Here is a 16307-nt window from a genome sequence, read left to right on the forward strand (position 1 = left end):
CATGCTCTGTTCATCTTAAATAATACGCGCTTAATTTGAGGAAGAAATCTAAAAAAAAAAAAATATCTTTACTGAAGATCGTCGTTATGTAACGAGATTTTAGAAGTGTTAACAGCAATACAAGCAAATTTCTGCTTTTAGCGGCTGCTGCTGGTGTGACGCAGCTCATCCGATTTCGTTCTCTAGCTCCGCTGCTAAGGCGTCGCCAAAGTTACACCTTCAGCTTACTGTAACACAATTTGTGAGACAATTGAACTGATAGTAAGGCAGTTTTATGAATAGGAAATTTACTATTTCTAAAGCACTTCCAGCTACGGCTTTTAACAACGACTATGACCTAGCACACTGCCAGAACGCCGTCGTCGGCCGCCTTCGCGGGCAGCGTCGTTGCGGTAATCACGCGGCATTCGATGTGGCAAGCGTTATGAATTCCGTATGCTTTCTTGATGAGGCTAAGTTCGAGCATTTTTCGACGGGCCAATACGCCAAGCGAACGATCTGGCGAAAACGTACGGGAGTCAACGGGGCTGTAGTATGCTGCGCCGCAGGGCGATACTCGAAGGTTCTATAAAAGTGCCGTCGGACAGTACTCTAGATACTGACTATTTTACGTGTTGCTCTTGACACTTGCTTTACTGCGGAAAGTGTACGTTGTTGAAACTCGTACGCGTTTCACAGTCGAGCGCAGACGTGCGTATCTTCCGTACCCTTTCGTAAACAAACGCCGCCGACACAGCCGCTAATTCGTAATTGATAGTCCTAATCAAGAGGTTGGTTACAAGGTATGCAAGACATGACTGTCAATTTAAAGGCTGCTTTCGTTTACAGCGCCGTCATCTTCGCAACATATTGAAGGCACTCCAATATTTGCATATTAATCACAGTTACCATAATTTGGAAATGGCATCAGTTTTGGTCGTGTAGCAGCGCGTCGAAAAAATGACATTAACCTGAAAAAATGTCATTCGGTGCGATTGCTTGCTTTCTGCTTCGAACAGCTGCGATTCACGTCCCCCGTCCTTCTCGTGAAGCATCACTGGAAACTTATACAAACGTGTTCCTGGCAAGGTTTTATGTGTGTTCGAAAAACCAACTACGCAGCAATTCTTCCCGGACATTGCTAAAGTTTGACAGCGGCGTTATATCTGTTAAACCGGGACCAAAGACGAAAACACGACACGCGCGCATAGACGCTGACATGAACAGCGCCCGACCGAGCCCGCCTACGCTTTGCGGCTTTGGCGACAGGTGGCGCTGTCGGCGTTTTGCGCATCGCTGGCTAGTGTGCCGTGCGGAGGGCTCTCTCAATGGGAGGAGGTGTCCGCGCCGGTATAGTGCTCTAGCGCCGGCGATGCCTTCCAACTTTGGCCGCCAGGGGCGCTGCTCATCGTAAAGGTGCCGTCGACCCGTCGACGCCGCCGGCGCGCCCTTGATTTGCCGCAGCTGCGCTGGCCGAGCCATCAGTGGGTTCGAGCGCTTTGGACGCGTCTACGCTGTTCTTTTGTTTTAGTCGTTGTTTCTTGCATTCATATGAGATAATTAAATTTGCAACGACTAATGATGCTAAAAATAAGCATCAGGGCAGGGAAAAGACATGTTTCTTGTCGCTCTGTCGGAGTGGCTACCGCTCGAATCAGGACTAGGTTTCTATGTTCGGTGTGCCATCGGACCCTGCGCAGCTTGCGTAGTGGAAGCGGCTGATTAAAAGACAGGACCGCAAGTTGACTTCAACGTGTGTTGTCTGCGAAAAATATTTTGAGGAGAGCTACATCGAGAGAACGTTCAAAATGACAGTAAACGGCATCGTCAACGAGCTCGCTAGAGATAGACCACAAATTAAGCCCGAAACCGTGCCAACGCTATTCGACCATTATCCGAACCATCTTCTGCCTAAGAAGACATCGAAAAGAAAGTTGAGGAACCTCTGTGACCAACCGGCCGCTAAACGACAAAAACGCAGTGCCGTAATGCCAGTGGTGCAGACGACAGCCATGCACGCACCGTCAAGGATGTTTGACAATGCTTCCAAGGAGCTGGCAGCAGAAGAGCCGAGCGAGAACTCATGCCCGCAGCAGCAGACGTGCAGCTTTGAGCCTCGGGATCCGTTTGACTCAATTTACATACCTGCAACTTGGACCAAATTAACCGAAGCACCTGCTGGATCTGTAGCCTACGCGCGTTATCGAGCCTAAAAAAAAAAAAAAAAAAAAAAAAAAAAAAAAAAAAAAAAAAACTTTGTCACTTTGTGCATAGAAAAAGTGATAACTTTTGGAAGCCTGAACGCAGTTCTGTGGACACTACAGTGTATATTCTCGGAAAAGAAAAAAACAAGCGTGTACAATACAACAATATCTAAAGCTGAAGATAGAGCTATATAGGTAGAGTGCACTGGAGGGTCTTTGTTCCGAATGTGGCCTGCAACCAGCTGATTCAGGAAGCACATATCATTCATGGGAATATATTTTGCAGAAAAAGTGTCGCTTGACCGTCAACTCTGAAGAGGTTTGCTGTGCTTAATGCAAATACCAGCGGAGGCTTAACACAAGATGCGCAGGAAGAAGGAAAAAGCATGCAACTAGCCAAATAAATGCTGCAACATTTCTCGCGCTCTGAGAAGAGCTAAGAGAAAACTGGCATGGAGCGCAGAACAAGTGGCTCTATTGAAAGCGCAAAATGAGGAGCTAATAAGTGAATCTGTGGTTAAAGCTTTTTTTTTTTTTTTTTTTTTTTAATCCCGCGCGTGACCTAGACAATTGTGACCGTACAACAACCGCTCGGCTGCTGACACCGCGAAGCCGAAACTGGTGAAGAAAGTAAAATTAATTATAAATTACTTAGCGGTGGTAAGCGAGAAACCATGTGGAGAATTATACAGGAATATCTAGCGCATCATTAGCAAGTGAAAAAAAAAAAAAAATACCACCAAAAATTGGTATCAGACTACTTTAAAATTATTGCGGTGTCAATGTGCGGCCTTTCTCCAAAACCTTTAGCGGTGCATTTCTATATTTTTACTTGTTTATTGTTGCTGCGCCTTTTTGCTCAAATTTTACTATATTGTAGACTTTGTAAAAAAAAAAAAGAATCAGTGATACAATCACCACTTTTGTTTCTTGCCTTTCCTTCTGTTACAAAAGAAAGCACACCGCATAATAATCATTTATGTATGAAGCAACAATTAAGTGACTTCCTAATAAAACAATTAAATGAATAAAGAGTAAGAACAAAAACTGAAGTCAGATTCAGACTGCTTGTGTTTATTGTCGCATGCGATCTTTGAAAACATGCGCGCGTGCAATATATGTTACGAAAAAGCAAGATCGCCCTTCTTTTCTGTAGCATATATGTGACGCTATAAAACGTCACTAACCTGATATATATCACCTTAGCAATAAGCATGACTGAATTGCAGAAACGTCGACGTAACCTATCCGAAAGCATAGCACTTGACTGCGGCATCGCGATATACCATGGACCATAAGAAAAGACCGAAGAGTAAATAAAATTCAAAGTTGGATTAATGAACAGTGTAAAATATTAAGGGTATTTTCTGATACCTGTGTCACACGGACAATAACAGTCGTCGTCGATCCGTTCCGGGTTAGATCGCGATTGAGAATATAGTTCCCATAATTCGGGACAACCACCTGGGCTGACTGAGCGCTCACTCAGAAGGAAGATGCATACGATACCTTACATCCGCAATCGCGATGCGTGGATCGCAATCGAGTGGCTCTAGATCAAATAAAATCGTCATCGGAATATTTCATAGCAATATATTGAATCCGGCCCGGACTCGATCGTTTAATGAAAGATTACCAAACTATATTGCAACCAACGAGTCAACTTTAGGTGGTTTTCTCAAATTTCTTCTCTCGCTGGATATCAGGAAGTCAATATGTGTTCTGCTTAAGACCTTATCCGGTTCAGCCGAATAAATAAAACAGATATATAGCAGACATGGACCAGACAGTATTTGTTAAACGCTCCGCACAGTACTAGGACGATATGAATGTCTTCCACCAAGACTGTTTTTAGACACAAAGTGCGCTTAAACCGTCAAGAGACAGGTTTCGCAGTGAAAAGCGCAGCGCGCTATCCGGACCTATATGGCGCCTATGCTGCCGAGGCCGTGAACGCGGAGCGAGTATAGGGGGTATTCACATGACGTCACAGCTGACGTCAGTATGCAGCCGACGCCATCTTTGCGTCCTGTTTTGACTAGTACTAGTACGGGGCGGCGGTTAGGTTCGTGCGCGTCCGTTTGCTCTGTCACTCTGCCTCATGCCAGCACCATTGTTATGAAAACTCAATCGGTATCATGAGTGACAGTTCGATTTATCTGCAAAGTGGGCGCGATGCGGAAAGAGACCTGTACGAAACAAAACTTTGGTACCAACCCGTGTGCAGTCGATATGCGTAACAGCACGGTAAGCGTCGGCCTGTGCCCACGCATAAATATGTGCGACATTCATGAATTCCTTGTCCTACAGACGAGCTTCATCGCAAAAAACCAACCGCAAGCCTACTGACCACTCGAAGAACGCAACTACGTTACAAGCGGCTGGGTTAAGAGCCGCGGTTGAAGCAGACGAACTCGCTCTTTGTGCAATTACGTGCGTGCCGTCCAACGTTTATACCAACTAAACCGCTGAGTTTTTGTAGCTGATATTCTGCACATAAATGGCGTTTAGTAGCCAGTATCTTTTATACAAAACTTGTTTGGTGTACTTGCCTCAATCGATCAGAAGAAGTCGGATGTTTGCATCGTCTATGGCGGTAAGGAAGCAAAAGAAACCGCTGCCACACGCCACAGCGATGACACCGGTAGCGCCACCTCGTTGCCTTGCGGGCTCGAAATAACTTTTTGCAACAAAACTCTTGAAATAAAGCGCAGTTTTGGCCAAGCTAAACTTGATTTTTTATTAGAGATAAATTTGCTTATAAAGTTCTTCAAACCTTCTGCAAAACAACTCTGCCCGCCTACGTTCCTTCGCCGAATCTGCATGCGGTCTGCTTTGATTAGCAGCCGACACAGACGATGCGAACATCCGACTTCTGATCGAATGAGGCAAGTACGGCAACACAAAGTTTATCGAGTCCTCTTTGAAGGATTTTATTGCAACAAAACACGACGAGGAGGTGTTCGCGGCGCGCTGCATGCATTCGCATGACTGGAAGCGATACCGCGCTGATTTTTTACCGGGAATGTGTCTTCCGAGTGCGTGAAGGACAGTCGTGCACGGATAGTGACAAGAGCTGGCTGCTAAGGCACATCCGGAAGATTCCAGTCCAGCCCATTTTGACATACATTTCTCATATTCCATGATACTTGTGCGGTTGAGCCGTGCCAGCCATACGTGGCATCGCATCTCGGGGAAGTGTCTAGTTCGGGTGGAGTTGTTCGTGTGTACTTCCGGAACCTTAAAATGCCGAGGTCTTTCGCGCAGCTCTTCAGCTTCCGTTGTTTACACTGTGCACGAGTCTATTACAGTCTACGATAGCTCAATAAATAACATATAGCTGCCACTGCTTGTAGAACCGCACGACAGCACTTGATACGTACGTTCGCCCTGTTCGTTCCGTGGACACAAAAATGGCCGACTGCGCCTCAATTACCCACAATGCACAGCGCGCAGCGCGTCAGTGAATACCCCCTATATTCTAGGCACTAGAACCTACCTGCCGGTCGCCACCGCGCGATCTTGGTAAGCTGCGCATGCGCGAGATGAAAGAAGGTACGCGAGGAGGAACTGTTTGTATTCTGGCGGATGTGACGTAATAAATTGCCTATTTTTGTTTTTTGTTTGTGTGTACTCTCGGACACAGACGCTTTTTTTTTATCGCCGCCTCCAAGTGCTTTTTTTTTCTTTTCCTTTTCAATTTTGGCGCGCAGTGGCACAAGCAAGCGGGAGGCTTGTTTGCGCCGCGTTGTTTCAGATTGACCGGACTGGAATGTATTCTGCAAAATAGACTGGGTGGCACCCATCCTTGCAAGTTTCTCCAGACTTTCGTAAGTACAGCGAAAACGCAGCGCAAAACACTTATGGCGGCACTCCGTACTTTCCTCGCCAATTTAGGAGAGCTCATGGCGCCGCTCTCCTCACGTTACAGCTTGTCTGGAAAGTTTTTCTGCATCGATGCGGTGATCTTGCTGTGAGTCGGTGGCTTCGTAGAGGATCTGCGCAGCTCTTTTCCGTGCGCCAGGAAGCAGTCCCTTCAATATCCATGCTTCGATCGGTCACCGGCGGCTCATTTTCGAGTGCGCCTCCGTTTTGCTCCCGAATAGCCCTGTCTTAGCAAAAGCAACCATTTATATTTTTTGTTTCAGTGTATGCCGAAATAATCTTGCTGCACAGCGATTTTGGGATCTTGGCTACGTCGCAGCTTCTGCTCATGGGCTCTCCTGCACCATGAATGCCTTGTGCCTCATGAAAGGTGGGTACAAAATGTGTGCTGGCAAAAACAGGTTGCTCCACAAGAGCGCTACTATATGAAATAGAAGTTACCTTATTTATGAAGCTGGGGCACTGGGCATGCATTTCGGTCAGCACCGTCGCAGCCAAAGCAGTAGGAAAGGGGGAGGGGTGCCAGTATTATATATCTGCCGGATTGTTCTAACCACTAGAAAGGACTAACCCGGCCATACGACTACATTTGTATAACATTTTAGCTAACCGTGATGATGTTAATGTTGACATTTTTGCATCAACTCTAGGTGAATTCAAATTCTGTTTCTAGTTATGACTATATTGTCTTGTGTACCATACAAGGTAATTGCTGTTCATGGGCAAGGTAAAATAAGTTTTTCAATATTCACCAGCAAATCTACTCAGTGACAGTGCTATTTCTGTGGCCATTATATAGATCCTTTTTGTATTCCTGACTAGAGCGGGTGAAATTGCTTCTTTCAGCTGTAGCGCATTACGAAAATAAATGCTGGTGCATATTTTCCAGTAGCTGTCAAATACAGTGAGAGGGCATTCAGGTGCTTAAGGTGGGACTAGGCTGAGCCAGTCTGTTCCACATGGAGTGCCCACGTAGGCCTGTCATGGTAGGAAATAGAATTGTATAATTGCTCGAAGAGCTTTCCAGTAGCATGTTTTGATGGGCTAGCTGGCACACCACTGCAGTGTGGTTTGGCTGTGCGAACAAGCCAAGGAAGAAAGGAACGCGCATGGAAATGCCAAGTTTGTTTTATCATTTCTTCATCTCCGTGCTTCTTCGGTTTACACTGCCAAATCATATTCACGCTTTCCTATATGTTATCTTGCAAGCAGCAAATGCACTGCTTTTACTGATAGAACATTAAATGTTTCCATATAAGTGCCATGTGACAACTACTAGCATTATACTTTCCTTCTGTGTTGCAGCGGGATCATTCATGTCTTACCTTTCCCAGGAGCCGGCATTTATTGCATTGTTCTGATTTCCAGGCCCTTCCCTGCCTGATGCGTGTGCTGAAACAGGAATCCCTTGGAGGCGATTTCCATCTTTTGTCCATCATCTTGATTTCGTCTCCACATAGGTAATAGCCACTGCGGTGGCACAGGATTGGGGTGCTCAATTGTTAAACCCAAGGACACAGAATGAAATCCTGGTTGCGGCAGTCCCTTTACAATGGAGGCAAAAAGCAATGCCGTGAACTGTGCGATGTTGGCACACATTTAAAGACAAGGTTGTAGAAATTTCTGGAGGCCTTCACTAAAGCATGTATTTATGTCCCATTAATATGGAAACAGTCTGTCCGGGCAATGGACAGGGAGAAAATCGAATGAGGTGATTGAGAGCATATTTACCACGGTAGCAGAGGTGGATCCAGGTTCCTACTCTGTTGGGGGGGGGGCACAGCTAGTATTATTGCAACATATCTGTAGTGCTTCCTGGTATATATTTTTTTACATAGTGGCCATGCAGACCAGTTGGTGCAAACCTAACTTGCTGGACATGGACATGGGAAGCCAAGGACATGGGAACTCAATACAAAGAAGTACATGGGACAACACTGTTTGGTCTAAGACCCATTTCCAAAGCATTTCACCCCAAAAGAGCCAAGCATCAGGTCAGGGGAAATCCTGTACCAGTTGGAAAACTGTTCGGTACCAGGCGGAACCTGGAATCGAACCTGGTACCTTCTGAATGCACAGCAGATATTGTTCCTTATATTTCTTTTTCTTGTGTTCCCGTGTCTTTGGCTGGTCCAATATGTTAGATTTAAGTTTAGTACAATACCCCAAGAAAACAAAAATGACAAAATATTTTTGGTCAGTACATAATCTACTTGCCCACTGTTCTTTTAGTTTTCATATCATTGTTTGTCTATAAAATATATATCCATGAAATTTGTTGCCACTTAACTAAATTTGTGTAGAGCTAAACACAATATCACTGATCTAGTTTCTTGTGTGTGTGTGTGTGTGTGTGTGTGTGTGTGTGTGTGTGTGTGTGTGTGTGTGTGTGTGTGTGTGTGTGTGTGTGTGTGTGTGTGTGTGTGTGTGTGTGTGTGTGTGTGTGTGTGTGTGTGTGTGTGTGTGTGTTCAGTAAAGACTATCAGTGTTAAAGAAACATTGTTCTACATGCATATTTGACAAAGGCTAAGTTTTAGAAATAAAAAGCACAGCTATAAGGTTCCTGAAAATTTTCAGACAGCTCGTCCCAGTGTATATAATTTTTTTTTTAAGAACATTTTGAGTACGCTGAGCATTGATGTCTTCTTGCAGTGAAATTTTTTCTAGCTTGGTCAGTTCTTTCAAGACCAAACTTATTATCATTTAACCATATTCATCACGGATCTGGTGTGTGAATCCACCCTAAGCGACCCCCGCCGGGGTGGCGCAGTGGTTACGGCGCTCGACTACTGTTCCCAAGGACGCGGGATCGAATCCCGGCCTCGGCGGCAGCTTTTCGATGGAGGCGAAAAGCAAGGCGCCCGTGTGCTGTGCGTTGTCAGTGCACGTTAAAGAACCCCAGGTGGTCGAAATTTCCGGAGTCCTCCACTACGGCGTCTCTCATAGCCTGAGTTGCTTTGGGACGTTAAACCCCACAAACCAAACCACCCTAAGCGCTCGGTAAAAAAAAAAAAAAAAAGACGAAAATGTACTGCATACACCAGCGCACCTTTGACCACGGCCTTTCTGAATTCATGAATGATCATTAAGCTTTTTTTAGATCTTCCAAGGCCACGTTGAACACCATTTGAGCGAGAACCCGAGCAAAGGCTACTACCCCACCAAGACATGATGGCCTTGTGACAGAATCTGCCTCGCATTCAGGAGGTACCAGTTTCGATCTTGGTGCTGGTGGGTACAAGATTGCTCCTGACCTGATTCTCGGCTCTTCTGGGATAAGATGCTTGGGAAAGGTATTCTAGTTCACTCCAAGAAAAGGGTCATGAACCAAAATTCACAATTTGTTCCACCATTAGACAACCCTAAGTCTGCTTCGTGCAGCAGAAGCCCATATGCAGTTCCTTTTTCCTCCTTTCCTAAGCCATGAGCCCTGGTAAGCCAAGCACCAGGCTGGGCCATAGCTGGTACACATTTGAGAAAATTGGGAGTGGAAGTCGAACCCACCACATTGCTGTAATGTGGAATGATGCTGAGATAAGGAAATAGTGAGCCAGCCCAATTACTAACCATTCAAGAAAGACTACTGATTACTTACACTGTGGTTCATTAAAGGGATCTACTCAGGGGTGCAAGAGCTCAAATAAGATTTGTAGCGATTTTTGGAGCAGCAAAATCTTCGTTTTAGAGCAGCAAAATTCATATTTGGATCAGCTCACAAGAAAAAAAAAATTAATTCAAATTTTGGAGCTGTTAAACAGGGAAGAAATCTTACTTTCGGCACAAAAGAATGAAGAGGTGTGAATATCGGACTGTATGAATGTAATCCAAAGGAAATCTAGCAAGGGCCATTATCACCGATGCTGCGTGTATTTATTTTCGTAAATAAGCTTTTTGTACTGCTAGGCATGCTATCACACACACACACACAAAAATGAGTCATAAAATGGAAGAGGCTAAATAAAAAAAAAAGCTGGAGAATGTTTTTTTTTTTTTTTTCATTTAGCGTGGTTGACAACCTTAATCATGGGATCTTATGTTGCTTGCAAGGCTCAAAAAACAATGTTTTACTCTGCGAAATCCACAGCTTGTGTCATGCGAGGGCAACTCCTAAAGAGCTTAATTTGAAGCAGTGACTGCGATCAGCCTCTGTCCAGAAGCGAGCGCAGTGCAAAGACAAAATGTTGATTGAAAAGCAAATACAGAAACAAAGACAAAAAGAAACGCCGACCAAAAGGCAAAATGGCAAATGCCGAAAGCAAGTTTTAAGCAAAGAAAACTGACGAACGAGCGCATCTTCGGCTCGTGAATTATGCTTCTTGTGGACTGGCGGTGGTTTTGACAGGATATTTTGATTAAGGAGAGGTGGACGATTATTAGGTTATGTATTTCATGCACAAAGCATATTTTATAGTGCTTCAATGTTGCAGCATGCATAAATGTTAATTTTGGCAGTCTTGGGCTCCACTGCGGCATTATGGAATTCAATAGCTAGGCTGCTGTAAGTTTCTCGACCTTCCGATGCTCGAAATAAATTTCACATGTTCCACCTCCAGTTGTACTAGCACAAACACAGAAGCCATAACTGACGCACCTCCTACACTATCTGACGATGGGAAAGTGAGTCTATCGACAAGACAGCATAAAAATAACCTTGCTGTACATGAATGGCCCAACAGGATATCGAAAACTTCCATGAGCCGCATAAAAAACTAAGATACATTCAATAAAAACATGCAGCACTTAAAATACAGTGTTGAAGTATTGCTCCAAAATCACAAGTACCACCACGGCCCACCATGGAAGCAATAGCAGTGATGCCTTGCCACAACCAGCCCATTTGCGTTATGGGGTTCCTAGTGCACAGACAGTGACCGAACTTGAAAGCGGAGAAAGCACATGGACGCAGAGAAAAATATGAGTAGGCATTAGGATGCCATGATGCCATCTCAAAATAAAACTAAAAGGCTAGTGACGCATGCTACAGTATCTGTAGTTATATCACGGCCGCAGAAAGTTGTCCCTGAGTATGGCAAACTTTTGCGGATAGTCGGGCCATTTTGGCACAGTGTGGCACAAATTTCACGCTTAATGCACAGCTTGGCGCAGCTGTTGCACCCCTGTGTGCTGTCCGCTCATCATTGGATTTTCAGGCACCAAGCCGCTTCTGCTCTGTGAGGCCTGGGAGAGGTTGTTTTTGCCTTTTTAACTGCTTGAAGCACGACAGATTTTATTAACCCTATTCAGCATGCCAACTCTTTTCAGCCTTCCATTAATAGCCTGGTACACAGATTTAGGGTGTGTCTTTGGCAGGCGCACCTCCTGCATATCCTCCAAAACCTTTAGCATTCTCTCCACTGCTTTGAAGCTCTGTTCGATTGATAGCCTTCATCCTGCGAAGCTCCCTAGAAACCAAATACTGAGATTGTTGCACTAAGACTTGCACTATGTGTGGGAAAACAAGACTCCTTCGCGGCGCCACGGAGTTCTGTATGATCATCCTTTATAGAAGTGGTATCGCTGTCATACCTGCTTAAGTGCTTCCGCACTAATGGGAACCAACATGGCGGCCCACCAAGCCTGATTGCCGTTTTTAGCCAAAATAGGCAACCCTGGCATGAAATGTCACCACCCTAAGCCGGGCGCCGCGGCGCAACATGTAGGCCCCCTATGATGATGATGATTTATTGACTCTACCCTTCGTATCGGGCGGGCACCATGTTGGCGCCGCAGTCGTAAAAAAAAAATTCATAAACAATACAAAGTACCGTAGACACAACACCACACTTAACTCATACACACACACAAAAAAATTTAAAAAAATTAAAATTACGGTTTGCGTATTGCTGTCCACCACTCCGTGAGTCTCCTTTTGGACGCCTGCACGAAGGGAGTTCTGTTCGCGTCACTCTCGCCACCACCCGGAGGACAGTCCGGCGGGTCAAAATCGAGCGCCTGCGCGAGTGTAGCGCCCTCTGGGAGCAATGTTTTGAGGCATGCGCACCGCAGCACTACGTGCTCCATCGTCTCGGATTCGGCACCGCACAGCCGACACAATGTGCATGTAATAGTCTCATCGTACCGGCTACGGTGGGCAAGCGTTTTAAGGGCTCCTGCTCTTGCTTCAAAGAGCAGAGCACTGCCGACGCTGTTGTCGTATCGATGCTCCTGAGCTATGTTCCGCTTGTGGTCCCGGTAGAGAGTCAGGGTGGCCTTGCCTTCCATGCTGGCGCACCACTGTAGGCGTTCGGCTTCCACCACTCGCTCCCGCACTTCGGCAGCCCACTTTCCAGCCGTTTCTGCCGCTACGGGGTCCTTGAAAAGTCCGAACTTTTTTTCGAGCTGGTAGATCCGGGCCGTCCACCTCGTTCTAATGCATGTGGCCGACAAATATTCGAACACGGCGTGCCCAGCGCTCCGGTGCCATAAAAATGAGGCGACCGCGGTATCCCAGCTTGCTCGTTGCCTCCCGGGCCTCGAAACTGGACCACCCCAGGTCTCCTTGTACTGCCTCGTTAGCAACCCTACAATGGCAGCCCAGTGCTACTCGCCCCACTTCACGCTGCCGCCGCTCCAGCCAGTTGCGCGTTGTCGCCGAAAAGCAGACCACTGCGTTCGCAAATGTGAGCCCGGGGACGTGGACGATCTTCCACAGGCCTCGCACCATGACGAATCTGTTGCAGCCCCATAGGCAACGTCGGCGGAGTATTGCTAGGGCGCGCGTAGCTGCCTTTCGCACCGATTCTTCCTGGAGGCTGCAGATTCTACCACTGGTCGAACAGAGTTTCACCCCGAGGTATTTGTACTCCGTAAGTACTGTCAGCCTCTCGTTACCAAGCCTCAGCTCTGCTTCCTCTTTGGCGTGCCCTGCAAAGCGGACGACGGCCGTCTTTTTTGCACTGAATTTAAGTCCCAGGGAGACAATTTCCGAATTACAAATGTTCAGCATGGCTTGCATTTCCGCTGGCGATTCTGCCATGATGACCAAGTCATCTGCGAAGGCCAGCCCAGGTAGACGGCGATTTTCGTCGATTCCACATGTGGTGAACCGCAATCGGAAGCCAAGGCATGACTATTAGTGCCCGCTCCATCCTGGACACATAGAGCAGGTATAGCAGTGGTGACATAGGGCAGCCTTGGCGGAGGCCCTTGGTGACGGAAAGCGGCGCAGACACTGCATCTCCGAAGTGGACGGTCACTATATTGTTTGCATATACCCGAGCGATCATGGATAGGAGCTCTCCTGGCACATCGAGACTGGCCAAACAGCTGAGCAGGGACGCGTGGGGAACATTGTCATATGCCTTCTCCACATCAAGGAAGCAGCACAACAGCGACCTCCCCTCTCTCTGCGCTATCTCTGCACACTGGGTTAAGATGAATATGTTGTCCAGTCGGCGCCCGGGGCGGAAGCCGTTCTGAAGCTCAGTGAGAACGCCCCTCGTCTCCGCCCATCCACTCAGCCAGTCCCTAACTACACGAGCGAAAAGGCGGTATATCACGCTGGTCACCGTGATGGGGCGGTAATCCTTGATGTTGCTTGGGTCCCCGCCCCGCTTCAGGACAAGCGTAACCCTACCATGCTTCCAGTCGTCCGGGATTGGTGCTTCTTGGATGATGTCCGTGAGGATGTTTGCCAGCTGTTCTTTTGCTTCATCCCCAAAGCATTTGACCACACGAGCTGGCAGACAGTCTGGACCGGTGGCCGTTGCCGCGCTGATGTGCTTCAGTGCACCTTCCACTGTCCGCTTAGAGACCGCCCACTGTAGAGCGGTTTGGCTCTGGGTACTTTGATTCCCAGCTTCGGTAACAGTACGCACAATGTCTATCGGGCGAGGATCGACAGCATCCGTAGACCCAAATACTGCGGTGAAGTGGCCTGTGAGGAACTCTCCAAGTTTGTCCACTGTCCGGCTAGTTGCTGGGTCTGTCAGCGGGGGAGGCCTATCCAGCGACTTAACATACTTCCAAAACTTCTCTGATGCACTCTTTTTATCTGACGACAGTGAATGCATCATACGCAGGTTGTGGTCCGCAAGCTTGGCCTGCACTAAAGTCTGTACCTCGTGCTTCAAACATAGATACAGGTCCCAGGCTGCGGCGCATGTTTCACTGTCGGAATATTTCAGTGCCCTATCCCATGCCCTATCCTCTGTGAATTCGGCGCCATCTATTAGCGTTGCGAGAAAGAGTCTGCTGTCCCACATTGCCTCCGAGATCATCGCCACGCTTGCGGGGGTGATTTCTGAGGCCATGCTTCCCGCCCTTCCTCGCAAACATCTCCTCGCCTTTGACTGTCTTTTGAGCCGCTTTTTCAAAATAGCGAGAATGAGTGGCGACTCACTGAGCGGCCACTCTTTTGGAGAGCCGCTGGTTCAGTGAGCCATCGGGAACCGTGAGCAGCGTTTCTTTTGGAGTGCTGTTAGGAACCGTTCTCTATTAGCGCCATCTATTAGCAGTACGAGAAAGCAACTCCAGTGGGCAGGCACAGGTGGATTGGGCCGGCATATAAAGAAAAGAAAAAAGTGTGCTGTCTGCACAATCCTTCGCACGTCGTCGGTCGGCTGTTTCGGTGCCGTGTCGAGGCTCCGCGCTGGCGACCTGGCAGCCGCAATGTTTGTATGCTTCGAGTGGTCGCCGCTGTTTTTGTGCGTCTTTTGTTTTGCTTTCAGTAATTGCTATGCATAGTTTTCTCAAGCTGCATTACAACAGGGCGAATGTGGAATGCATAGCCCCTTCCGCACCCAGCCCAGCAGAAAAAAATATCTGGTTCAGTCACGAACAGCACCGACTGCAGCACGTCGTGTGCTCTAAACGGAACAGATGCTTTAAGAAAATTAAAACCACACTTCACAGCATGAATGAGAGCGATTCGGCTTGAAGTAGACACAAAATGAACGAATGAATTAAATACGGTTTGCGTATGTATGTGGCGGCAAAAACAGGAAGGTTGAACAAGTTTGGGTTAGGGGACCGGGCCAGAAACCTGTTGCCAGGAATAAAGGAAGCAATGGGAGAAGCCGGGGTGCTGAGAGCTGTGGCATTGAGAAAAACTGTTGTCGCAAAGTTGAACAACAGGGTTATAAGAATATACGAAAAACGAATCAGCTAGAGAAAGCATGTGTGGGGGGAGGGGGGGGGGGAGATAGGATGGACACACAAATATTTCCACGCTTTCGTTTAGTTTCGGGAGGTCGAACGGGTGCGTATCAGTGAACGAGAGAGGCAGAGTTGTCTTTCTCTCTCTCTCCAATAGACCACTTCGCTCCTGAGCGACCCAGGCTTAAAGGGGTCGTGAAACGTTTTCCGGAAATTTTGCACGGCTTGGTTAAATGGAATCCTTGTCCTGCATCATATAATATACCGCGATTCGTTTCATCGCCCGCGTTGATTTATTAGCGACAAAAACAGAATTTCGGTTTCCTAGCGCGCGTCCTCCTCAACTCAACAGATACGTCATAGCGCTAAGCCAATGAGAAGCTCTCGTTGCCGGAGCCTGCTGAGCCAAAGTTGACCGAGCTCGGTGTATTTTAGAGGTCTTAATGGACCATTTGCGGAGAAGCTCCTGCGCATGCGCGACAAAGGCGCAACTAGCGCCCTCTGTGGGCGATTTGGTTTTGGTTGGAAAACATGACGCGCCAGCGCTGCCTAGCTGTGCATTCTCGCGCTGTATAGCGGTGGATGATTTGAGTTGCTTGTCTCGCTTTCGCCGTATGTGTGTGCCCGCGGCTCGGGAAAACTTATCACGCATTTGAAAAAAAGTCGGACACGTGAAAAAAGGCTGTCTGGATATTTCATGACTGGTCCCTGAGCGCGCGTCGTCTGCTAACGAAGCAGTGTGCTCGGTGTCCTCTTCCGCTGCTTCCTTGCGGAGCCGCTTTTGTTCTCCCCCGTTTTTTTTTTTTTTTTTATGTCGGTGCCATAATCTATTGTTGAGTTTTGTTTCCTGCCACACCATTTACGGAAAAGGGGCCATCTCTGCCTTGAGACAAGGTAGTGTAGAGCTTTGCTGGAGTGAGTTCTATACCTTACCAAGAACTATCGACTTGCAGAGTACGCCCGTGCAAGAAGAAGCATCCTAGTGCCCTCACAGAAACACTCAACAGCAGCCCTTCTACATGCTGACAGGTTTCGCTGAGCCTTGAATAAGGAGTAAATATACGCAGCATTGTTCACTATTGCATGCAGTCTAAATACAGTCATTTGACTGGAATGCCTTCTATCTAAGCTAAGCATGTGCCA

At 47.2% G+C, this 16307-nt stretch overlaps 1 pseudogene; it reads right to left on the reverse strand.

Moving 5' to 3' along the window:
- Positions 1-11894: 11894 nt before the first annotated feature.
- On the reverse strand, positions 11895-14320 carry LOC146177901 (uncharacterized; annotated as a pseudogene).
- Positions 14321-16307: the final 1987 nt, after the last annotated feature.

Source organism: Amblyomma maculatum, chromosome 10 (assembly GCF_055883805.1).
Source record: "Amblyomma maculatum isolate TAMU_Amacu chromosome 10, ASM5588380v1, whole genome shotgun sequence".
Taxonomy (NCBI): Eukaryota; Metazoa; Arthropoda; class Arachnida; order Ixodida; family Ixodidae; genus Amblyomma; species Amblyomma maculatum.